The sequence below is a fragment of the Chiloscyllium punctatum genome, chromosome 16 (assembly GCF_047496795.1).
Source record: "Chiloscyllium punctatum isolate Juve2018m chromosome 16, sChiPun1.3, whole genome shotgun sequence".
NCBI lineage: Eukaryota > Metazoa > Chordata > Chondrichthyes > Orectolobiformes > Hemiscylliidae > Chiloscyllium > Chiloscyllium punctatum.
This window is the reverse complement of record NC_092754.1, coordinates 6379454-6405816: the sequence shown is the minus strand read 5'-3', so window position 1 is coordinate 6405816 and position 26363 is coordinate 6379454. Positions and strand designations below refer to the sequence as shown.

The 26363-nt window shown below is 47.4% G+C and overlaps 1 protein-coding gene across 7 annotated transcripts in view; it reads left to right on the top strand.

Annotated features, from left to right (window-relative positions):
- Positions 1-26363, top strand: part of pik3cd (phosphatidylinositol-4,5-bisphosphate 3-kinase, catalytic subunit delta) — a 228672-nt gene that overhangs the window by 67745 nt on the left and 134564 nt on the right. The window contains exon 1 of one of the 7 annotated variants that reach the window (XM_072586128.1): positions 8352-8368. The exons of the other annotated variants lie outside the window; for them this stretch is intronic. The gene's annotated coding sequence lies outside the window, so the exon portion shown is untranslated. Of the gene's footprint in view, positions 1-8351; positions 8369-26363 lie in introns of those variants that run through there. 7 annotated transcript variants of the gene reach the window in all.

Here is a 26363-nt window from a genome sequence, read left to right as displayed (position 1 = left end):
GGTCAATATTTATCCCTCAGTCTACTTGAACAAAAAGCAGACCATCCAGGTATCATCACTTTTTATAGAAGCTTGCTGTGTGCAAATTGGCTGCTGAATCCCCCACACAACTGGCCACATTTCAGAAGTGTTTCCTGGGCAGTAAAGCACTCTGGGACATCTTGTGGTATGAAATGCGCTATACAAATGCAAGTCTTCCATTTTTCTTTCTGTGATTTTGTGCTGGCTTCAAGTGTTATACAATGTAATTAATTTGATCGGGACAAGGTATTCAGTAATGTTGTATCTCTCATTGTACATTACTGTCCGATAAGCTCTTATTTGTCAATGCAAATGGAACAACTCTAAAGGAATAATGCTGGTCTTGTAACACAGGTACATCACAGCAGTATTAATTCTGTCCAAATAGCTGAGTTGTGTTGCTAATGTTTTTTTACAGTAGCAGTCGGTGCATGTATCCTGACAAATTGTCCATAACACTGAATAATTTACCTGTTGTGGATTCTGATGTGTGTGTTGGTGCTGTTTAATGCTCTGCTTTTAACCGGCCAGCTGGTCATTTTTCAAGGCGCCCTTTCTCAGGAGAGAATGTCCTTTACACATTTCATTGGCGCCACAAATTGTACCACAAGCTACCCAGAACAGACTACACAAACACCAGCTTCCACAAGATAAAGCAGATTTGTCAACTGTTCACAAAGCCAGACCTCCCACTCTGGCCCCCTCCCCGCATTGTAGAGCTTGAGATGTTCTGTTCTGCAAAACAAAACTAAAATAGAAATAGCTGGAAAAACTCGGCAGGTCCGACAGCATCCATGGAGAGAGAAAGCAGAGTCAACGTTTCGAGTCCAATGACCTGAAGAAAAGGCATAGTGGATTTAAAACATCAACTCTGTTTCTCTCTCCACAGATTTTGCCAGACCTCCAGCTATTTATGGTTTCATTTCTTGTTAAAGGCGTCTGTGCATTCAGAAACATCTGTGGTTCATAGGGATAAGTGATGAATTAGCGCACAGTATTAGAGAGATTGCTCATTAATATGGGATGTAGATTCTTGTGAAACTAGAAGCATTGAGATACCTGATATTGTAATGTAGTCAAATAAAACAAAGAGCTGTGGATGCTGGAGATCAGGAACAAAAACAGAAATTGCTGCAGAAACTCAGCAGATCTGGCAGCATCGATGGAGAGAGATACAGAGTTAACGTTTCGAGAACTATCTGAAGAACACTCATATTAGGACCACAACGTTAACTCTATTTATTACCCCACAGATGCTGCCAGATCTGCTGGGTTTTTCCAGCACTTTCTGTTTCTATTCTTGAGTACGCTCAAGGTTGGATCAGACAGCTGTTTGATGAAGGAGCAGATGCAGGTTATAGGGAGCAGTAAAGTGGAGTTAAGGCCACAATCAGATCAGATCCAAGAGCCAGGAGCCTCTTGGATCAGGTCTCTCATGGTGGTCTCTCAGCCCAGTGTGGTGGTCTCTCAGCCTGGTGTGGTGTTTTCTTGGTTCGGTGTGATGTTCTCTTGGCCCGGTGCGGTGGTCTCTCAGCTTGGTGTGTAGTCTCTCAGCTCAATGCGGTGGTCTCTCAGCTTGATGTGGTGATCTCACGGCCCAGTGCGCTGGTCTCTCAGCCCGGCGTGGATCTCCAGTCTCAAGATGATTCCAGAGCAGTCTCCCGCCATTGACAGCTTCAGGGTTAGGCCCGACCCGGACTAGAGATTAGGTGCTGGTGTGGACTGGGATGGAAGGACTGTTATTCTATACTTTTTATTTCGTAATTTTTCCAATTTATTTGTACAATCTGTAATCTCGGACTTTTTCTTTCTTTATTTTTCTAATTTGTTTTCCCCTAATAATTTGTACTTAAGAATCTGTACCTAAGTACCTTTGTACCTAAGATGACATTGTAAGTGGTGACTTGTCAACCTTTCTGTGTATTTACTTGAGGATGTGACAATAAAACTAATTCGAGTCCTAATTCTGTTGAATGGCAGGATAGGGCTTGAGGAGCTGAATGGACTACCCCATTTCTATTTCTCATGATCTTTTGTCTAAACTTTCTCAGCAATTTACTCTGTTGTATCATCACTTTCCCCAGTTGTGGGTTCTGACTGCTGGCTACTTACCCATTGAGAAATGCTCTTACAAAACAGAAAAATAAATGACCTCATCGTCTGCTCAGAAGTTTTCATCATTTTCTGGTTCACATACATTGTTGTTTTAAAAGTCCTTAAGCCTCAAAAGTGCCGCAGCGAAAGATTGTTTAATTAGGGAATTTTTCAAAAAAAGTTAAAGAACGATATTTGTTCTCTCACCCTCAATGTGTCAGACATGCTACTGTGTTTGGCTGCAAGAAACTGTTACAGAGGATCAACAATAGTTTGTGAAGTTCTACTGTTAGGCAAACCGGTTAGTCATTAATCTTTGGTGAACGGTTTGCTTTTGGAGAAAACGATACAGTTCATTCATCGAGAGGAGATAAAGGAACAGTGCTATATCCAGAAAACATCCCCAGTCATTCAATTTGGTTCAAGTTGATTGTGAAATTCACCTGTTTGAGGTTGAGGGTCGTGCCAGTATAATTACAGTATCTACTTGGGGACTTTCCATTCTAAATGTTGATAGCAAAGTGTGACAGCAAATACTTATCATTTCAAGACAGAAAGTGTGTAGTCACTGAGATATTTTGCAGATAGATAGATAGATAGGTAGGTAGATGTTCAGTGAGCAGTCAAGGTGATGGGAAGGAAGGGTACAAGTGACCTGAACTGATTTCACTAGTTCCTGGCTTCGGAGCAGCAGATGTTGGGTACACCTCTGACCGTAACCTGACATTCGTTCATCATTCCTGTTTGGCTGTTTCGAGCTTCAGCACATTAAATCCTGTCATTAATAGATTAATTGGAGGTGATGGGGAAGATGAAATCGCAAAATGACTTTGAAAAAAATGTGCGCCCATTCGGATTGTGAGTGGGGAAATACTAGGCTTTAGTGGAAAGTCGAGAGACTTTCAGTATGACTGACATGTTACAAACACATACCTGTGTGGAATACAATGCAAGACAAAGCATTCATACCAGTTAAGATTCTAAAACATGAACTGATATAGTCTCTCGTAGAGAATTTGAAGAGTACAGAGATACTGCACCTTCAAAAGTCAACAGGTTAATCATTTTCAAGCTGTAAGGTTGGCTTGACAGCCAGCTAAAATGTAGTCTCGTTCCTGTTGGGCAGAAATGGGATTTTCAATATGATTTACCCCTGGATTAAATAGACTCAGAGTCCACATTATAAAAATGATACATCATCTCTTTGGATTGATGGATAAAAAAGGACTGTCCTCTGTTCCTAAGTCTAAATAGAAATATGGGAGAGAGCCAGAAGCCATGAGATCCATTTCATTGATTGACAAGATACCAAGGCTAAATGATGTGTTATTCTAAAGGATAATGGATGTAAATTTGCAGGGCAGTGCAATGCTAATGTTGGGTATAAAATCGAGAAGCAAGCACTTTCATCCCTTTGGATACTAGGTCTCACTAAGTGATTCACGTTGGTTAGCTGATGCTGTTACTGTAAAGTATTTTGATAAGCAATGTTGTGGCTGATTGAACCACAAAGCTGGCCTACCCAGAAGGTTATGTTCTTAATGGGTATCATATGTTGCTACACCACAACCTCCCACACAACTACCTGGATGATTAAGCATAGCTGCTCTTTAAGATTACTGGTAACAACTCTTGTTCAGGAGCGGATCTGAAGATAGAAGCGCATTCAATATCTAAATATACCAACCCCCAGTGGCATAACACAATAGGCTTTTCTGATTGAGCAGGGAAGGAACTGGTCCCCTCTTGGCTGTAGAAGTAGCTGATAGTTCCGAGCAGAGGTTCTTATGCAATTAGATGAGAATGAGTTTGACGCTGTGTCTCTCCAGTGGAAGGCACTGAAGTGAGCATCTGCAGAGGTCTCTTAATAATGCAACAGCTCTTTACAAAATTAAACAAGAACACTTGCACTAAAGTTTGAGAAAGCAGGGGTTAGTTCACTTTTGTATTTCACATGGTCACAGATACAGAGGATAAATCCAACTTGAGATGTGCTTGGCTTGTTACTTCTTGAAAGGGAGTATCCTTTGAATCACTTAGCTGCCCAAAGTTTGACTGTTCCCATAGCCTGTGTAATAAAGATTCACTAGACTGGCTCCTAGCATGAGGAGCTTGTCCCTCGAGTAGAGATTGGTTCAATTAGTTCTACGTTCCCTGCGCTTTCAAAGAATCAGAAGGGATCTAATTGCAATATGTACAATTCTTAAGGAGCTTGACAGGGTGGTTGCTGGGAAAATGGCCATGAATCTCCGGTGTCCAGTCCAACTGTGGGGGATGTATGTGTTCAACTAACCCCCCTCATCCACCATGCTGTCCAGATCACACACCAATCAGCTCTCTCAGATCTGCCCAGTTGAACGTCTTGGTTATCCTTGACAACAGAGCCCTGCTTCTGCCTGAAGCTGCCAACCAATCAGAGGCCTGCAGTTTCTGGGTCCCAAAAACCATCGGTCAAGGCCTACACTTCAGGGCATCCATTAGCGATAGGGTAAATGGCTTCCTTTTCCCTCTTGAGGGGTAGGAGTCGTGAAGTGAGGGGGATTGGAGGCAAGAGCTCTTCAAAGTCACCCCCTTTTCCCCAGTCTATGCCTCCTACTCCCCCCAGATTGGAACTAACGGAGGCTACCATTCCCTCCTCCCCCTCCCCCGCCTTACACAACCCTGAGGTCAAGTTGCCTTTTTGTAGATAGCCAATGGGATTGGGGAAAAGTTGACACCCTTAAAAGCTTTGATTGCTGTTGAGTTGGGAAAGGCCTCATTGGGCCATCTGACTCGGACTTAATTAATGAAGTGGCAAGAGGGAGGCTGACTAATCTCTCTACGGCCAACCTGCCCAATTACCTCCCCTTTGTGCCATGTCTGGGAGGGGTAGGTGGGGTGGCAATATCCAATCAATGTTTCCCTAAGCCGAGGAATCTAGAGTCAGGGCTTTCAAAATGAGGTGCCAACCATTTATGATTAAGATGAAGAGAAATTCACCCAAAAGAATTTGTGAATCTTTGCACTTTCCTCTTTCAGAAAGTTGCAGATGTTGGTTAAGCCATTGTGTATGTCCAAGATATTGACATTTCAGTTCTAAGGGAAAAGGGGAATACTGGGGTAGTGCAGGGAAGTGGATTTGGAAGAGAGGGACATTATCTTGTTGAATGGTTGAGGAGGTTCAAGGGGCCAAATGGCCTACTGCAGTTTAATTGATTGGATTAAAGGGTGTTGGTGGGGGGGACAGGTTTCTCTCTGAAATGGTAATATCGACAGTTTGGAGCAAATCATTGCAGATGCTGTGCTGGAGAATCTGTGCTGGAAACAAAGAAAATGCTGGAGATCACAGAGAGTCAGGTAACATCTGTGTAGAGAGAGCAAGCTAATGTTTCATGTCTAGATGACTGTTTGTCAGAGCTGGCCAGAGTCAGCTAGACTCAAAACATTAACTTGCTCTCTCTACACGGATACTGCCTGACTCTCTGTGATCTCCAGCATTTTTCTTGTTTTCAATATCTACATGTCAACAGGTTGGATGGCCTTGCATGGTCCTCCATCAGCAAGAAAGTCTGGGAGGAAGGTATCACTCAGTACTCTGGTTTCTCTGACTGGACAGTACAACCAGACCATAGGCAGTTAATGAGGAATTATTGCCCATACACATCATTGCATTATGCAAATTCACATCCAACAACCTTTTGGATAACACCAGAAAAGGAGATTTTAACCCCTTATTGACAAATCTTTCTTTTAAAGTGTTGTATTTTTAACGGAGTTTACTGGGACTTTGCCTCATATCTTTAGTGATGGCACTTTGTTAGCTGGTCAGGCAGCTATTGAAGGTTGGAAAACAATGGTGGCTGGTTGTATGATCACTGCAGCTCAGGGATAGCTATTATTGCATAAAACCATAATAGCTAGAAGCTGAAGTAGACCATTCAGCCCATTGAGTCTGCTCTGCCATTCACAGAGATCATGACAGATCTCGATTCTCAGCTCTACTTTCCTGCCGTTTCCCACCACCCATAATTCCCACACTGATCAAAAATCTATCTCAACCTTGAACACGCCTAATGGTCCAGCCTTGTTAGCCCTTGGTGGTAAGGAATTCCATGGATTGACTAGCTTCTGAGAGAAGAAATTCTCCTCATCTCTGTCCATATAGGTGACTCTGAGATTATTCCCTCAAGTCTTCGGCTCTCCCACAAGAGGAAACACCCCTGAGACAGACCCACTGTCTCAGACAGTACTTTCTCACAGCCCCATTTAGAATACTGTGTCCAATTTTGGGCCCCACACTTCAGGAAGGACATACTGGCACTGGAGTGTGTCCAGCGCAGATTCACACGGATGATCCCTGGAACGGTAGGCCTAACATATGAGGAATGGCCAAGGATCCTGGGACTGTATTCATTAGAGTTTAGAAGGTTGAGGGGAGATCTAATAGAAACTTACAAGATAATGCATGGCTTAGAAAGGGTGGACGCTGGGAATTTGTTTCCATTAGGCAGGGAGATTAGGACCTGTGGGCACATCCTTAGAATTAGAGGGAGTCAATTTAGAATGGAAATGAGGAGACATTTCATCAGCCAGAGAGTGGTGGGCCTGTGGAATTCATTGCCACGGAGTGCAGTAGAGGCTGGGACATTAAGTGTCTTCAAGGCAGAGATTGATAAATTCTTGATCTCGCAAGGAATTAAGGGCTATGGGGAGAGTGCGGGTGTGTGGTGCTGAAATGCCCATCAGCCATGATTAAATAGCGGAGTGGAGTCAATAGGCCGAATGACCTTACTTCCATTCCTATGTCTTATGGTCTTAAGGACACTTGGCTTGCTTTACCAGTGGTTCAATGTGCTTTTCTGAAAAAGAAAAGGATTTTGAACAAAAGAAGATAATTTTGTTTTAGAGTCATACAGCACAGAAGCAGGCCCATGAGCTAACTATGTCTATGTTGACCAACAAACACCAAATTACACAACATGTTATGGCTGTACAGGACATTGGTTAGGCCACTTTTGGAAAACTACGTTCGATTCTGGTCTCCCTCCTATCGGAAAGATGTTGTTAAACTTGAAAGGGTTCAGAAAAGATTTACAAGGATGTTACCAAGGTTGGAGGATTTGAGCTATAGGGAGAGGCTGAACAGGCTGGGGCTGTTTTCCCTGGAGCGTCGGAGGCTGAGAGGTGACCTTATAGAGGTTTATAAAATGTTTAGGGGAATGGATAGCCAAGGTCTTTTTCCCCGGGGTGAGGCAGTCCAAAAGCAGAGGGCACAACTTTAAGGTAAGAGGGGAAAGATATAAAAGGGTCCTCAGGGGCAATATTTTACACAGAGGGTGGTGCATGTATGGAATGAGCTGCCAGAGGAAGTGGTGGAAGCTGGTACAATTACAACATTTAACAAGCATCTGCATGGATATATGAATAGGAAGGGTTCGGAGGGATATGGGCCAAATGCTGTCAAGTGGGACTGGATTTATTTAAGATATCTGGTTAGCATGAACAGGTTGGATCAAAGAGTCTGTTTCCATGCTGTACACTATCTGACTGACTGCAGAAATCTAATTTACCTGCACCTGGTCGAAACTTCAAGATTTTATTCCTCTGTCCTGTACTGTTGAGTTGTTGGTTTGTCTGTTTTGAATCATCAATTTGCCATCTGGGTTTTTAATCCTTCATCACTTCCACACAAGGATTGATTTTAATTGCATTCTAGGGCTTAGTGAGAAGATCTAGGAAAGGATGTGTTATAAATATGACCCTTTGAAATGGCAAACCAGCTGCAGGAGAGGCAATCTTTAATTTGTACATGAATTTACCCCGTCATTGATTACATCTCCATGTTGTTGTTGTTCCTTGGCTTAGATTCCTTTAGTTAAATATCTCCCTCTCGAATCAGAGGCCAGACGTTTGCATAGAAACTGCTGCCATTGATCTAACACCTCCAGAGCATGCATAGAGACTATCCAGCACTGCTGCCCATCGATTGCTAAGTGGTTGGCATGTTTCCAGGCTGAGAGTGAACAGTCTGTCTCTCTACAGCAGTGCCTGCCAATGTTCACAGAGAAATCCAATGGAAACTTCATTAAAAATGCCGGATTGGGACCGAGCGTGGGCTCCGCTAAACCGGAGCTGCTGACCGGAGTCTCCAGGGGTCCCTTGGCCTGGTTATGTTAGTCTTTGATCTCATCTGAGACAACATCTGTCTCTTGCTAGGCTACGTACAGAAGCCTTTCAACGGACAAAGTCAACCTAACAATGTTGGCCTCATTAGGTTAGTGCCTTTTTAACCTTGGGATCTTTTCAGAGTAGTAAGGTTTGTTTTGCTCTGTAGAAATCCTATGTTGCTAAAAATAGAATGATGTTGCAGCAACGGTTTTGTGTGTGTATGACAGTGTGTGTATGAGAGAGAGTATGTGTATTAGTGAATATGTGTGTCTGTGTGTGCATGAGGGAGTGTGTATGTGCATGAGTGTACGTGTGTGCATGAGAGAGAGAGAGTATGTGTGTATGAGAAAGTGAGTATGTGTGTGTGGGTGAGTGTGTGAGGGAGAGTGTGTGTATGAGAGAGTGTGTGTGTGTGAGAGAGAATGTATGTGTGTATGAGAGAATGTGTGTGTATGAGAGAGAGTGTGTGTATGATAGAGTGTGTGTGTGAGAGAGAGAGTGTGTGTATGATAGAGTGTGTGTGTGAGAGAGAGTGTATGTGTGTATGAGAGAGAGTGTGTGTGTGTGAGAGTGTGTGTGTGAGAGAGAGAGAGTGTGTGTGTATGAGAGAGATAGTGTGTGTGTGAGAGAGAGAATGTGTGTGTGTGAGAGAGAGTACGTGTGTGAGAGAAACAGTGTGTGTATGAGAGTGTGTGTGTATGAGAGTGTGTGTGTATGAGAGTGTGTGTGTATGAGAGAGAGTGTATGTGTGAGAGAGAGAGTGTGTGTGTATGAGAGAGAGTGTGTCTGTGTGCATGAGAGAGAGTGCGTGTGCATGTATGAGAGAGAGTGTGTGTGTGTGAGAGAGAGAGTGTATGTGTGTGCATGAGAGAGAGTGCGTGTGTGTGTATGAAAGAGAGTGTGTGTGTGTGTATGAGAGAGAATGTGTGTGTGTGAGAGAGAGTGTGTGTGTATGAGAGAGTGTGTATGAGAGAGTGTGTGTGTGTATGAGAGTGTGTGCGTGTGTGTGTGTGAGAGATAGTGTGTGTATGATAGAGTGTGTGTGTATGAGAGAGAGTGTGTGTGTATGAAAGAGAGTGTGTGTGTGTGAGAGAGTGTGTGTGTGTGAGAGAGTGTGTGTGTGAGAGAGAGTGTGTGTGTGTGTGTATATACACATGTTGAGGCAGCCCTCTGACTGTCTGTGTCCCTGTGCACCATTGGACAGAGCAACGTGACAGCGGCTGTGTTTGGAAGTGAATCAGCTAAACCGTTTCAGAATGACAGCAGACAGATAAGGGAAATCGTTTGCCAAAAGAACTCGAGATCAATTGTGTTGCACTTATAAAGGGAGTGCTGGTGTTCTCTCTGGTAATGTTCACCCAACGCTATCAAACCTACTGTCCCATCCGATACCAGAGCACCAAGGACAATAATTCTGTAATATTTTCCTAAACAACCTGCTCCAAAATATTATTCCACACCAATGGAACAAGTGGGACTCAAACCCTGGCCTCCTGGCTCACAATCATTCTATATTTCTGTTTGACCAGATTAACGTCGATTGAAAGAATAAGCAGGATTTTAATGTCGGGAAATCCTGTTTGAAATTGGTCACCTTGAGTTATTTCAGAGATACTGTGTGCTGTGATTTGTGACATTCTTAGGTTCAATCTGGTATCGAAAGAAGGATTTATCGTGAAATAGGTATTTTTAAAAATCAACTAGGAGAAAGTGAGGACTGCAGATGCTGGAGATCAGAGGCTGAAAAATGTGGTGCTGGAAAAGCGCAGCAGGTCAAGAAGGGCTTATGCCGGAAACGTCGATACTCCTGCTCCTTGGATGCTGCCTGACCTGCTGTGCTTTTCCAGCAACACATTTTTTCAGCTCATTTTTAAAAGTCAACCTGTAACTTATTTCTGGAACAGGTGAGACTTGAACCTGCACCTCCTAGCCTAGAGATAGAGGTACTACTAATACACCATGGGAGCTATGACTCATCTTGTAATATGCTTTGTTGAGGTAGGGCAAGTGAGTGGGAAGGGGAGATTGGAGTGTGCCAGTTATGTGGTGTAATCCAGAGTCTAATCCTTTGGTTCAAATCACACCAAGGCAGCAGATGGGATCTGAACTGAATTCATTAAAATCAGGACTGTCAAGTTAGTTTCTGTAAAGTTGACCATGGCAATGATCAATCGACTGATCTAAATCAAAGTGGAGAGTGTGGTGCTGAAAGAGTACAGCAGGTCAGGCAGCATCTGAGGAGCAGGACAGTCAACGTTTTGGGCATAAGTCCTTCATCAGGATTCTCCTGCTTCTCGGTTACTGCCTGACCAGCACCACACTCTCGACTCTTATCTTCACACATCTGCAGTCCTCACTTTCTCTGAGCTGGGCGGCACGGTGGCACAGTGGTTAGCACTGCTGCCTCACAGCGCCAGAGACCCGGGTTCATTTCCCGCCTCAGGCGACTGACTGTGTGGAGTTTGCACATTCTCCCTGTGTCTGCGTGGGTTTCCTCCGGGTGCTCCGGTTTCCTCCCACAGTCCAAAGATGTGCAGATCAGGTGAATTGTCCATGCTAAATTGCCTGTGGTGTTAGGTGAGGGATAGATATAGGGGTATGGGTGGGTTGCGCTTCGGCGGGGCGGTGTGGACTTGTTGGGCCGAAGGGCCTGCTTCCACACTGTGGGTAATCTAATCTAATCTAAAAAAAACCAAAACATCCAGTTCCTTCAGGGATGGAAATCGGCCCTCCTTACCTGATCTGATCTCCACGAGACTCCAGACCCACAGCAATATAGTTGACTGTTAACTCCCCTCTGGGCAAATCACTCAGTTCAAGGGCAGTTAGGGACAGGCAACAAAAGCTGGTGTTGGCAATAACGCCCACATCTCATGAAAGAATTAAGGAAGAAAACTGATTGTGCTTGGACATTGGAAACTGATCTCAATTGGGTCCTTAGTTATTCCTGTCATCCAAGCCTGGATACACTGCAGGAACACATCCTCTACACCAGCCAGGTTTTACCTGCTGCCCCTCCCCTTCTCACACGTTGTCAGACCCTCCCTCCAACACTGGTGCCAACATTTTATGTCTGTTTCATGTCTAAATGAGATTGGCCAAAGTTGCGACAAGTTATGAAACTGTGTGTCATGTGAGCATTGACCTTGAGTGAAATGGGCCTGAGACTAAGGGTTCCCAAAGGATCCCCTTCTGAACGCAGGAGACTGCTGTCAGTTAAATCAGGACAGGGTTTGAACCTGGAACACGAAGGAACGCTGTTTAAGTTGGGGAGATCTGGGATTTGTTTTTCTCTGCATGAGGTAAATCCCAGGCAGCGCATTTTCTGTGGGCTTCTACTCAGTCACAGGACTGTGGGAGACGACTAGGGATGGGGCTGGCTGAGCTGCTCTTGCACAGAGTCCACACAGAAAGAACGGGCCAAATGGCCTCCCCCTGGGCTTTGGCAGTGATTCAGCATGGGTTTCCCCAGAGCAACCCATTAATGAGCAAAAACGCCAGATTCTTATCCAATTAAAAAACCGTAGAAGATAAATGAGAGAGAGAGAGAGATGGTTTCAAAATGGAGGTGCACTCTATCTCCAAACATTTTGAGATTAAAATGCAAAGAAATGGCTTGTTCATCCAAGCCAACTGCAAGCTCCTGAACTGTCATTGCAAAGCATCTAAACTGCTTCCTAATGCCTGCACAGTCCAGGAGGCTGATGGGAAATTCCCCATCGGTCTCTTTTAATTGACCATCATAGGCCCATAACACTCTATCCATTATGTGTGGGTGGGTCATAACTCCCACTCCACCCCACCTATCCTTCTGTTGTGAAAATGGGCCAGAATATTGCAGCAGATGCAATACATGTAAAAAAAATTCTCGTGCAGACAATTTGCATTTGTGTAGTGGTCTTTAGCAGTATGACATCCCATGGGGCGTTACGGCAATGGCATGAAAACAAAACTTCATCCTGAGATTTTCACTCAAAGAGGTTTTTCAGACAGGTGGCCAAAAGTGCGTTCTGGGTTTAAAGGCGCAGAGGGGGATATGGAATTGTTGAGGCTTGAGGGGCTCACTCCTGAGTTTTAAGGTTGTTTTTTTTTTCTTTCTTTTTTTTTCTTTTTTTTTTGTTTGCCCATCCAAAAAGCCAAAAACCAACAATAACATATTGCCATGCAAGCGAGCCAGCATAGAGTCAGTCCACCAAACTAAGGAGGCAGCGGTATCTCCTGTTTATTTTTTTTTCAAGTGGCCAGTCACAACTCCAGGGTGTCAGTGGACACCCGCGTGCTCCTTCTCCAAGGACACCCGGGCACAGTTTTAAGGTTGTTAGCAATGCTCGCTCATCATTGGAGGAGCAATTTAGAAATGGGGATGTGTAAGTGGTGGTATTTGGAGAAGTGCAGAAGTTGTGGACATGTGTGGAATATTACAGCGATGGGAGGGATGTGACTCTGTGGGAGCATTTGAAAACAACTTGAAAATTGAGGCATTGTTGGACCAGGAGCCACTGAGCACAGGAGTGATGGGTGAATGGGACATGGTGATGTTGGAAAACAGACAGTGTAAGCCAGAGCACTCAGAATGATGAAGTTGTTTTTTTTATTTCAAAAATATACTTTATTCATGAATACTTTGATGATCTATATAACTGGACATGCCATACATATGTAAACATTCCATTTCTTTGCATACCGAAATAGAGTAATCATGTCTATTTACAGGTCCGTACGATTACATTTTTAGCTGAGGCATCAGCAGAGCCCAAATGACTGCACGGGCTCCCTGTTCTTCTGTAGGCTGGCCGATGTTACACGGTGGTCTTTCCCCACCGCGCCTTGGCAGCAGCTGCCCCAAGCTTCAGTGCGTCCCTCAACATGTAGTCCTGGAGCTTGTAATGTGCCAGTCTGCAACACTCAGTCGGGGTCAACTCCTTCAGCTGGAAGATCAACAGGTTTCGGACCGCCCAGAGAGCATCCTTCACCGAGTTGATGATCCTCCAGGCACAGTTGATGTTCATCTCGGTGTGCGTCCCGGGGAACAGGCCATATAGCACGGAGTCCCGCGTCACGGCGCTGCTTGGGACGAACCTCGACAAACGCCACTGCATTCATCTCCAGACTTCCTTTGCGCAGGCACATTTCAGAAGGAGGTGTGTGACAGTCTCGTTCCCCCCCCCCGCAGCTGCTTCGAGGGCAGCGTGCTGTGCGGCTGAGAGTCCGGGCGTACATAAAGGATCTCACAGGCAGAGCCCTTCTCACCACCAGCCAAGCCACGTCTTGGTGCTTGTTGGAAAGTTCTGGCGATGAGGCATTCTGCCAAATGGCTTTAACAGTCTGCTCAGGGAACCACTCGACAGGATCCGCCCTCTCCTTTTCCCGAAGGGTCACAAGGACACTACGTGCTGACCACTTCCTGATGGAATTGTGGTCAAAGGTGTTTTTCTTCATAGACTGCTCCACGAAGGACAGGTGATACGGAACGGTCCAACTACTCGGAGCGTTCCGCGGCAGCGAGGCCAGGCCCATCCTTCGCAACACCGGGGACAAGTTTTTTTAATTTCAAAAATATACTTTATTCATAAAATACTTTGATGATCTATACAACTGGACATGCCATACATATGTAAACATTCCACTTCTTTGCATACCGAAATAGAGTAATCATTCCTATTTACAGGTCTGTACGATTACATTTTGAGCTGAGGCATCAGCAGAGCCCAAATGACTGCACGGGCTCCCTGTTCTTCTGTAGGCTGGCCGATGTTACACGGTGGTCTTTCCCCATCGCGCCTTGGCAGCAGTTGCCCCAAGCTTAATGATGAAGTTGTTTTTTATTATTTCAAAAATATACTTTATTCATAAAATGATTTGATGGTCTGTACATTTGGTCATGCCATACATATGTCAACATTTACAAACACAGATCAGAATTTATCATTGCTTTTTACAGGTCTGTGCATTTCTCAATCTTATGCACATATATTTGGCTGAGGCATCAACAGAGCCCAAAAAAACGTCCGCATGAGCCCCCTGTTCTTCTTTCGGCAGGCCGATGTTACACGGTGGTCTTTCCCCACTACGCCTTGGCGGCAGCTGCCCCATGCTTCAGCGCGTCCCTCAACACGTAGTCCTGGAGCTTGTAATGTGCCAGTCTGCAACACTCAGTCGGGGTCAGCTCCTTCAGCTGGAAGATCAACAGGTTTCGGACCGCCCAGAGAGCATCCTTCACCGAGTTGATGATCCTCCAGGCACAGTTGATGTTCGTCTCGGTGTGAGTCCCGGGGAACAGGCCGTACAGCACGGAGTCCCGCGTCACAGCGCTGCTCGGGACGAACCTCGACAAACACCACTGCATTCCTCTCCAGACTTCCTCTGCATAGGCACATTCCAGAAGGAGGTGTGTGACAGTCTCGTCCCCACTGCAGCCACTTCGAGGGCAGCGTGTGGTGCGGCAGGGAGTCCGGGCGTGCATAAAGGATCTCACAGGCAGAGCCCTTCTCACCACCAGCCAAGCCACGTCTTGGTGCTTGTTGGAAAGTTCTGGCGATGAGGCATTCTGCCAAATGGCTTTGACAGTCTGCTCAGGGAACCGCTCGACAGGATCCGCCCTCTCCTTTTCCCGAAGGGTCTCAAGGACACTACGTGCTGACCACTTCCTGATGGACTTGTGGTCAAAGGTGTTTTTCCTCATAAATTTCTCCACAAAGGACAGGTGATACGGAACGGTCCAACTACTCGGAGCGTTCCGCGGCAGCGAGGCCAGGCCCATCCTTCGCAACACCGGAGACAGGTAGAACCTCAGTACGTAGTGACACTTGGTGTTTGTGTACCGGGGATCCACGCACAGCTTGATGCAGCCACACACAAAGGTGGCCATCAGGGCGAGGATGGCATTGGGCGTGTTTTCTCCCCCATTGCACCGGTCTTTGTACATTGTGTCTCTTTGGACCCGGTCCATCTTTGATCTCCAAATGAATTGGAAGATGGCCCGGGTGACTGCGGCGGCACAGGTCCTGGGGATAGGCCAGACCTGTGCCACATATAGCAATACTGAGAGTACCTCACACCTGATGACCAGGTTTTTTCCCGCGATGGAGAGCGACCGTTGCCCCCATCTGCCTAGTTTCTGTCTCATCTTCCTGATCCGCTCCGCCCAGGTCTTGGCGCACGCCCCAGCCCCCCCGAGCCAAATACCCAGCACCTTCAGGTGGTCAGTCCTGACGGTGAAGGGGATAGAGGATTGGTCGGCCCAGTTCCCGAAGAGCATGGCCTTGCTCTTGCCTCGGTTTACCTTGGCCCCCGAGGCCCGTTTGAACTGGTCACAGATGCACTCGAGTCTGTGCACGGACAGCGGATCCGAGCAGAAAACAGCGACGTCATCCATGTACAGGGAGGCCTTAACCTGTAGGCCCCCGCTGCCAGGAATAGTCACCCCTCTCAGGCTCGCATCCTTCCTGATGGATTCAGTAAATGGCTCTATGCAACACACAAACAAGGCGGGTGAGAGGGGGCATCCCTTCCTGACTCCAGATCTTACAGGGAAGCTATCTGATTCCCACCCATTGATTGAGACTGCACTGACAATGTTGGTGTAGAGCAGTCTGATCCAATTTCTGATTCCCTCCCCAAAGCCCATTTTGGAGAGGACATCCCTCATATATGTATGCGATATCCTGTCAAAGGCTTTCTCCTGGTCCAGGCTGATGAGGCAGGTGTCCACCCCCCTGTCCTGTACGTAGGCGATCGTATCCCTGAGGAGTGTGAGACTCTCAGAGATCTTCCTGCCCGGTACAGCACAGGTTTGGTCCGGGTGGATCACCGATCCCAGAGCAGTCCTGACCCGGTTGGCGATGACCTTTGACAAGATTTTGTAGTCTGCATTTAACAGTGAGATCGGTCTCCAATTTCTGATTTCCTCCCTCTCCCCCTTCCGCTTGTAGATGAGGGTGATGATGCCTTTCCTCATGGATTCACTCATGGTACCTGCCCGAAGCATACTGACATACACCTCCCAATCAAGTCCCACAGAGCGGAATAAATCTCAACCGGTAAGCCATCGCTTCCGGGAGTTTTATTCTTTTCGAAGGACTCGAGGGCCTTGGTCAGCTCATCCAGAGATAGCGGCTGGTCCAGCCTCTCTCGTGTTCTGTCATCTAGGACCTCCGTGATAGAGGACAGGAGCGACTGGGAGGCCGCGCTGTCGGTTGGCTTCGAGTCATACAGGCTGGCGTAGAAGGATTTACTGATCCTCATGACGTCAGCCTGAGATGACGTTACCGAGCCATTTTCTTTCTTCAGGCTGCTGAGCATGGAGCTTTCTTTCTGCACCTTCTGGAAGAGGAAACGTGAGCACTTCTCGTCCTGCTCCACTGAGCGGACCCTGGACCGGAAGATTATCTTGGAGGCCTCCGAGGCAAAGAGCGAGGCTTGCTGGCCCTTCACCTCCTGGAGGTCCTCTGTGACATCGACCCCCATCGTCTGCAGCAGGAGCAGGTTCTGCATACTTTCCTGGAGCTGGGACAGTTTTCCCCGCCTCTCTCTCGCCTCCTGGACACCTTTGAGGATAAAGAACCTCTTGATGTTCCCTTTTACCGTTTCCCACCAGTCCGCTGGAGACTCAAAGAGGGGCTTCACGGTTCTCCAACCTGCGTAATCCCTCTTGAGCTCTTCGATGTTTCCCGGGGTCAACAGCTTAGTGTTCAGTTTCCACGTTCCCTTGCCCGCCCGCTGTTCGTCCTGTAGGTGACAGTTGGCCAGCAGGAGGCAGTGGTCAGAGAAGAACACCGGCTTGACGTCGGTGGATCTGACCGAGAGCGTTCGGGACACAAACAGGTAATCTATCCTTGAGCGGATAGACCCGTCTGCCTGTGACCAGGTGTACCTACGCTGCGCTCCATCTGCAGGGGTGCTGAAGACGTCGTGCAGCTTGGCGTCTTTGACCGTTTCCATCAGGGCTCTGGACGTAGCGTCTGGTTTACTGTCCCCCCCGCCGGATTGTCCATCTACATCAATGATGCAGTTGAAGTCTCCGGCCAGAATGACCGGCCTGGACGTAGCCAGCAGCAGTGGAAGCTGTTGCAGGACGGCCAACCGTTCACTCTTACCCACTGGGGCGTACACGTTGATTAGTCTCATGGGAGCGTTTCTGTATTTAACGTCTGTGACGAGGAGGTGCCCGCCCACACCTCCTTAACCTCGGAGATGGTGAAGTTGCCTCCCCGCAACAGGATACCCAGGCCGGAGGCGCGGCTATCGTTGCCCCCCGACCACATTGATGGGCCGTGGGCCCACAAGCTCGACCATCTCCTGTAACTGCTGAGGTGCAGTATCCCACACTCCTGCAGAAACAGGATATCGGCTTTGACGTTGGCCAGGAAGGCCAGCATTGAAACACATCTTGTAGCCGATTTAATGCTACACACATTTATGCTGGCAATTTTAAACCCCATTTTACCAGTTTACGGGGTTACCAGTGTCCATTTTCTTCTGGTCTTGCCCCTGTGGGGTAGCTGCGTGCATCCCCGTGGTGACGGCAAACTGCTGGACCTTCCCAGGGCTGAGGTAGCTGTCAGGCTCCACGCTGGAGTCATTTCCCCGCTCTGGTGTCATCGTGTCAGACCCAGGGTCCGCATCACCCCGTTCTCCATCTGACAGCGGGGCTGTCACAGGGCCGCTGCTCCCAGTTACCTGGAGCTGTGGGCCAGTGGGTACCCCTTGGTTCTCACCGGGTAGGGGGAGGCCTTCACCCATCCCCTCAAAGGGATCAACTTTTCCTTCTTGGGCAGTAAAGCTTAATGGTGAAGTTGTTTTTTTTTATTTCAAAAATATACTTTATTCATAAATGATTTGATGGTCTGTACATTGGATCATGCCATACATATGTCCATATTTATAAACACAGATTCGACTTTATTCTTGTCCTTTACAATCCTGTGCATTTTTCAATCTTGTATATATACATATATTTGGCTGAGGCATCAGCAGAGCCCAAAAAAACGTCTGTATGGGCCCCCTGTTCTTCTTTCGGCAGGCCGATCTTACACAGTGGTCTTTCCCCACCGCACCTTGGCGGCAGCTGCCCCAAGCTTCAGCGCGTCCCTCAACACGTAGTCTTGGACCTTGGAATGTGCCAGTCTGCAGCACTCGGTCGGGGTCAACTCCTTCAGCTGGAAGATCATCAGGTTTCGGACCGCCCAGAGAGCGTCCTTCACCGAGTTGATGATCCTCCAGGCGCAGTTAATGTTCGTCTCGGTGTGAGTCCCGGGGAACAGGCCGTAGAGCACGGAGTCCCGGTCACGGCGCTGCTCGGGACGAACCTCGACAAGCACCACTGCATTCCTCTCCAGACTTCCTCTGCATAGGCACATTCCAGAAGGAGGTGTGTGACAGTCTCGTCCCCCCCGCAGCCACTTCGAGGGCAGCGTGCGGTGCGGCAGAGAGTCCGGGCGTGCATAAAGGATCTCACAGGCAGAGCCCTTCTCACCACCAGCCAAGCCACGTCTTGGTGCTTGTTGGAAAGTTCTGGCGATGAGGCATTCTGCCAAATGGCTTTGACAGTCTGCTCAGGGAACCACTCGACAGGATCCGCCCTCTCCTTTTCCCGAAGGGTCTCAAGGACACTACGTGCTGACCACTTCCTGATGGACTTGTGGTCAAAGGTGTTTTTCCTCATAAATTTCTCCACGAAAGACAAGTGATACGGAACGGTCCAACTACTCGGAGCGTTCCGCGGCAGCGAGGCCAGGCCCATCCTTCGCAACACCGGGGACAGGTAGAACCTCAGTACGTAGTGACACTTGGTGTTTGCGTACCGGGGATCCACGCACAGCTTGATGCAGCCACACACAAAGGTGGCCATCAGGGTGAAGGTGGCATTGGGCGTGTTTTTTCCCCCATTGCACCGGTCTTTGTACATAGAGTCTCTTCGGACCCGGTCCATCTTTGATCTCCAAATGAATTGGAAGATGGCCCGGGTGACTGCGGCGGCACAGGTCCTGGGGATAGGCCAGACCTGTGCCACATATAGCAATACTGAGAGTACCTCACACCTGATGACCAGGTTTTTTCCCGTGATGGAGAGCGACCGTTGCCCCCATCTGCCTAGTTTCTGTCTCATCTTCCTGATCCGCTCCGCCCAGGTCTTGGCGCACGCCCCAGCCCCCCCGAGCCAAATACCCAGCACCTTCAGGTGGTCAGTCCTGACGGTGAAGGGGATAGAGGATTGGTCGGCCCAGTTCCCGAAGAGCATGGCCTTGCTCTTGCCTCGGTTTACCTTGGCCCCCGAGGCCCGTTTGAACTGGTCACAGATGCACACGAGTCTGTGCACGGACAGCGGATCCGAGCAGAAAACAGCGACGTCATCCATGTACAGGGAGGCCTTAACCTGTAGGCCCCCGCTGCCAGGAATAGTCACCCCTCTCAGGCTCGCATCCTTCCTGATGGATTCAGCAAATGGCTCTATGCAACACACAAACAAGGCGGGTGAGAGGGGGCATCCCTTCCTGACTCCAGATCTTACAGGGAAGCTATCTGATTCCCACCCATTGATTGAGACTGCACTGACAATGTTGGTGTAGAGCAGTCTGATCCAATTTCTGATTCCCTCCCCAAAGCCCATTTTGGAGAGGACATCCCTCATATATGTATGCGATATCCTGTCAAAGGCTTTCTCCTGGTCCAGGCTGATGAGGCAGGCGTCCACCCCCCTGTCCTGTACGTAGGCGATCGTATCCCTGAGGAGTGTGAGACTCTCAGAGATCTTCCTGCCCGGTACAGCACAGGTTTGGTCCGGGTGGATCACTGATCCCAGAGCAGACCTGACCCGGTTGGCGATGACCTTTGACAAGATTTTGTAGTCTGCATTTAACAGTGAGATCGGTCTCCAATTTCTGATTTCCTCCCTCTCCCCCTTCCGCTTGTAGATGAGGGTGATGATGCCTTTCCTCATGGATTCACTCATGGTACCTGCCCGAAGCATACTGACATACACCTCCAGCAGGTCCTGGCCAATCAAGTCCCAAAGAGCGGAATAAACCTCGACCGGTAAGCCGTCGCTTCCGGGAGTTTTATTCTTTTCGAAGGACTCGAGGGCCTTGGTCAGTTCATCCAGAGATAGCGGCTGGTCCAGCCTCTCTCGTGTTCCGTCATCTAGGACCTCCGTGATCGAGGACAGGAACGACTGGGAGGCCACGCTGTCGGTTGGCTTCGAGTCATACAGGCTGGCGTAGAAGGATTTACTGATCCTCATGACGTCAGCCTGAGATGACGTTACCGAGCCATCTTCTTTCTTCAGGCTGCTGAGCATGGAGAAACTAGTGAAGTATTCTGAACACCATTACACCCCCAGAAACTTGCAGTGTCCTGAACACACAGACCTGAGCTTCCACCATCAAATTGGTGGTTACTGCCAGGACATAAGAAGGAAATGTTTGGATTATTTGAGTCAAAAGTCAGGGGCTTGACTTCCAGATAATGTTGACTATATTCGAGATGGTATAGCAATACATGCAAGATGGAAAAGCACAACGAATAAAAAGTGTAGGTCAAGTAGAAACAGATTGGTAGGATTGTGGATATGGGTGGTGTCAGCAAATTGGGAACTGCAGTCAATTGCTGCCAGTAATCCAAGAGAACAGCTTTAGTTTATGGAATAACAACTTACAATTATCAATACTTTCCAATCAACCTGATCAGAATGTTATCATAGTCCTCAGGAGCAGGTGGGACTTGAATTACTGGCCTCCTAAGTCAGTGGTAGGGGCACTACCACTGCACCACAACAACCCTCAATTTATAATTACATTGTGCCTTCACACAATAAAATGTCCCCACAGCACATAGGAGTATAAATCACTTCCCCTTATTAGGGTTTGAAGGAAATTCTGGTATCAAGGTAATACAGAGATTGTGGTGCTCAGCAGATCAGCTGAAAATCACATCACCGAATCAGTTGAACAAGTCTGTTCATTAGCTTAATACATACCACGCACTCTCTCTCATACACACACACTCTCTCTCTCACTCACTCAAACAGACACACACACACCCTCTCTTTCTCACACTGATACAGACTGTCACACACATACTCTCTCTCTCACTCTGTCTATCTCTCTCTCTCTCACACACACAGATACTGACTGACACACACTCGCAGATGCACACACACTCACACAGACAGAGACAGACACACACACATGCATGTGCACAGGGATGAATTGATTTAATTTTACTCTTTGGTGTTTTGAAGGCTTTTGGGGGTGGAGGGAGGGAATGAAGGAAATAGCATATCCCTGTCTACTTTTAATGAAACTACTGGGGTGCGGTGGTGGGTGTATTTGTGGTGGTGGGTGGCTTGTGTCTGTGTGTGGGTTTCTCTGAGACTATGTGTGTGTAGCGGTGTGGGTGGGTGAGCGTGTGTCTGTGTGTGTGAATGTGTGTGTGTCTGTGTCTGTGTTTGTGTTGGGTGGCGTGTTTGTGTGGGATGGGAGGATGGGCATGTGTGTGTATGAGTGTGTGTGTCTGTATCTGTGTATGTGCATCTGAGAGTGTGTGTTTATATATATCTGTGTGGTGAGTCTGTTTGTCGGGCTGAGTGGGTGTGTGTGTGCATCTGTTTGTCTGTGTCTGTATCTGTGTATGTGTATGTCTATGTGTCTGTATCTGTGTGTGTGTGCATCTGTGTCAGTTCTGTGTGTGCGTGCATGTCTGTATGTGTGTGAGTCTGTATCTGTGTGTATGTGTCTGTCTATGTGTCTGTATCTGTGTATGTGTCTATGTGTCTGTATCTGTGTGTGTCTGTGTCTGTGCGTATGTGTGTGTCTATGTATCTGTATCTTTGTGTGAGTGTGTGCATCTGTGTCTGTGCATGCATGTCTGTATTTGTGCGAGTGTGTGTCTGTATCTGTGTGTGCATCAGTGTCTGTATCTGTGTGTGTGCGTCTGTGTCTGTGTGTGCATGCATGTCTGTGCAAGTGTGTGTCTGTATCTGTGTATGCGTGCGTGTGTGTGTGTGTGTCTGTGTGTGACAGGCAGAACCACTCCAATTGCTGACAGAAGGTGTTCGTTTCATTAATCTCAGAGAAGCAGTTTGTGCAATTGGATGTATCACAGCCCCTGCCAGTATAGAACAGGAAGGTCTTAATTTATCAGGAGGAGTTTTATCCATGTTGGTAGAGAAGCTAAACACCCTTCAGATCTCTGGAGGGATTATTTGATTTCCCCATCTTGCCAATGACTGATTGCCTTGAGACCTCCTGCTGCTTCCTGTAAAACCCTTTCACCAGCTACACCCCTTCAGGCTTCACTCCGAGCTTCTCAAAGACAGTTTCTCCTTCTCAGACACAGTCTGGCTCTGATTTGAACTGAGAGGGTGGGAGACCTCCTTTCTAACTCACCAGATCCAAGGCTTCACTCTCAACAAATTTGACCCACTTCACCCAAGGTCATTGCAGTTTCCTGAATTGCTGTTTGCATATGCACTGGGTCAAAATCCTGGAACTCCCTGTCTAACTGCAGAGGTGGAGTCTCATGTTTAACTATAACATGCCCCAAGTCCTCTCAATCCTTTTCAGTGAAAGCCTGCACCTGAATGAATCTCCACTGAGCAAACTGACCACGAATCTGACCCTCCAATGTGAGAATCATTTGATTGCGATCATTCAGAAATCCTCCTCACGCCACTGCCAGAGTTTGAGAAATGGTTGTTCTTGTGTTGAACTGTGACTTCACAGAATCACAGAACTGTTACAGCCCAGAAGGAGGCCATTCAGCCCATCATGCCCACACTGATTCTGTTCCCTAGTCCCAATCTCCTGCCTTTTCCACATCTTCCAAAGACTTGCTCTGTGCTTTCTGATACTTTGAATGCTTTTCAATGGCAGTAAGTTAGAGTCGCATTGAAAAGCTTGGCCACTGGATGGCACGCTGGCTGAGTGGTTAGCACTGCTGCCTCACAGCGCCAGGGACCTGGATTCGATTCCTGCCTTGGGCAAATGTCCATGTGAAGTATGCATATTCCGCGTTTCCTCCAGGTGCTCCAGTTTCCTCCCATAGTCAAAAGATGTGTAGGTTAAGGTGGAATGGCTATGCTAAATTACTTATAGAGTCTAGGGATGTGCAGGTGAGGTGGGTTAGCCATGGGAAATATAGGGTTAGGAAGGGTGGGCCTGGGTGGGTTGGACTTTGGAGGATCATTGAGGACTTATTGGGCCAATGGCCTGCTTCCACACTGTAGTGATTCTACGATGTGGCTGTGCTGGTGTTGGAGTGGGGTGGACAAAGTTAAAAATCAGACAACACCAGGTTATTGTAACAGGTTTATTTGGAAGCACTAGCTTTCGGAACACTTCCCCTTCATCAAATGTGTGATGGTGTTGTGTGACATTTGACTATGATTTGCAGGTGTTAAACCTGCTGGGTCTGATGTGCAGGAGTGGTGGCTAAATCAGGGGAAACCAAAACTATTATACTTGGGTGTAGGAATATGCAGTGTCAAGTTGGCACAATCCTCTGGCCTATGGTACTTGTCCTGATTTTATGCTGTTCAAAGTTCGACCGTCTTCCAATGGGGTTAAAAGGAATGGAATTTGGCTCCAGGAGCAGATGTGTGTGACATTGGGCACGATTCTGGTTCCCTTAGAGACAGGCCCACAGAGCAACCTTCCCATTCATTAAGTTTTCCCCACGTGCATTGGTCTGCAGTATTTGTGAATGAGATATGAAAGTATTCACTTTAAAAATAGCAAAGTTTCATTTTCCAAAAATGAGGAAGTGCTACCTGAGTTTATAACAACAACTGCCATTTTGTTTCCTTCCAGTTCTGTTATAGACACACACACTCACACACACACTCTCACACACTCACACACTCTCACACAACTCACACACACACTCACACACTCTCACACACACACACTCACACACTCTCACACACACACTCTCACACACTCACACACTCTCACACACACACACTCTCACACACACACTCACACGCACTCACACACACTCACACACACACACACTCACACACTCACACTCACACACACACACACACACTCACACTCTCACACTCTCACACACACTCACACACATACACTCACATACACACACACTCATACTGACACACACACTCACACACACACTCACACTCACACACACACACACTCACGCACACACTCTCTCACACACACATACACACACACTCACACACATACACACACTCACACACACATGCTCACACACACACTCACACACACGCTCACACACACACTCTCACACGCAGTCACACACACACACTCTCACACACACACACACTCACACTCACACACACACACTCACACACACACACTCACACTCACACACACATACACACACACTCACACACACTCATACTCACACACACTCACACACACACTCACACTCAAGCACACACTCACACACACACATACACACACACATACACACACACACATACTCACACATACACTCTCACACGCAGTCACACGCACACACTCTCACACACACACACTCTCACACGCAGTCACACACACACACACTCTCACACACACACACTCTCACACACTCGCACACTCACATACACTCACACACACACTCACACACACACACGCTCACACACACTCACACACACGCTCACACATGCACAACACACACACTCACACACACAAACTCACACACACTCACGCACACACACACTCACACACATGCACACACTTGCACACATGCAAGCGCTCACACACACACACGCAAGCGCTCACACACACACACAAACACTCTCTCACACACACACACTCTCACATATGTGCACACACATGCAAACACTCTCACATACACACACGCACACACGCACACGCACGTACACACACACAAAACACACGCACACACTCACACAGACACACACACACACACTCAGACACTCACACACACACAGAGCACTGCAGATGATTACAAGTCATGAATGTAAAATTCAGACTGAGCCAAGGTATCACTGCACCTCTTGATGAATATAAAACCTTTAATAATACCCATCCTCCATCAAGCCCCAGCAGATGCTGTCCCAACTCTCCATAATCACAGTCCCAACGGATCACCATTTTTTAAGAGTTTAATAATGTACCTTTCCAACACTAAATTTTTTAGCTTCCTTAGTGTGTACAAATGGGTTTGAACATAAGCTGAGCAACCAGATCCACTGTTTCTTTTAATCGGAGCGGAATAAGGTTATGATCCAGAGAAAGCATTGGGATGGCCAGTTCTACAGAACTCTTGGTCACATTTAGAGAGGCAATATTCTGACCACCAAAGTGCCAGGCAATGACTGTCCCCAACTGGAGAGAAACCGACCATCTCCCCAGGATTTTTAATGGTATTGCCATCCCTTACCATCAACACATTCAGAATTGCAATCGACCAGAGACTGACCTGGCACAGCCATATAAATACTGTGACTATAAGAGCAGGTTAGGATTTGCACAGTGAGTAGATACATAGAAGATAGGAGCAGGAGGAGGCCATTCAGCCCTTTGAGCCTGCTCCGCCATTCGTCACCATCATGGCTGATCATCCAACTCAATAGCCTAATCCTGCTTCCTCCCCATAACCTTTGATCTCATTCCCCCAAGTGCTATATCTAGCCGCCTTAATGTTTTGGCATCAACTCCTTCCTGTGGTAATGCATTTCACAGGCTCACCACCCTTTGGGTGAAGAAATGCTTCCTCATCTCCATCCTAAATGGTCTATCCCCGAATCCTCAGACTGTAACCCCCCCAGTTCTAGACGCACTCACCATTGGGATCATCCTCCCTGCATCTACCCTGTCTCGTCCTGTTGGAATTGTATAAGTCTCTATGAGATCACCCCTCACTTGTCTGAACTGCAGCGAAACCAATCCCACCCTGGTCCACTTCTGCTTGTACGTCAGTCCATCCATCCCTGGAATCAGCCTGGGTAACCTTCACTGCACTCCCTCAAGAGCAAGAGCATCCTTCCTCAGAAACGGAGACCAAAACTGGACACAATATTCTAGGTGTGGCCTCACCAAGGCCCTGTATAACTGCAGCAACACATCTCTGCTCCTGTACTTGAAACCTCTCAC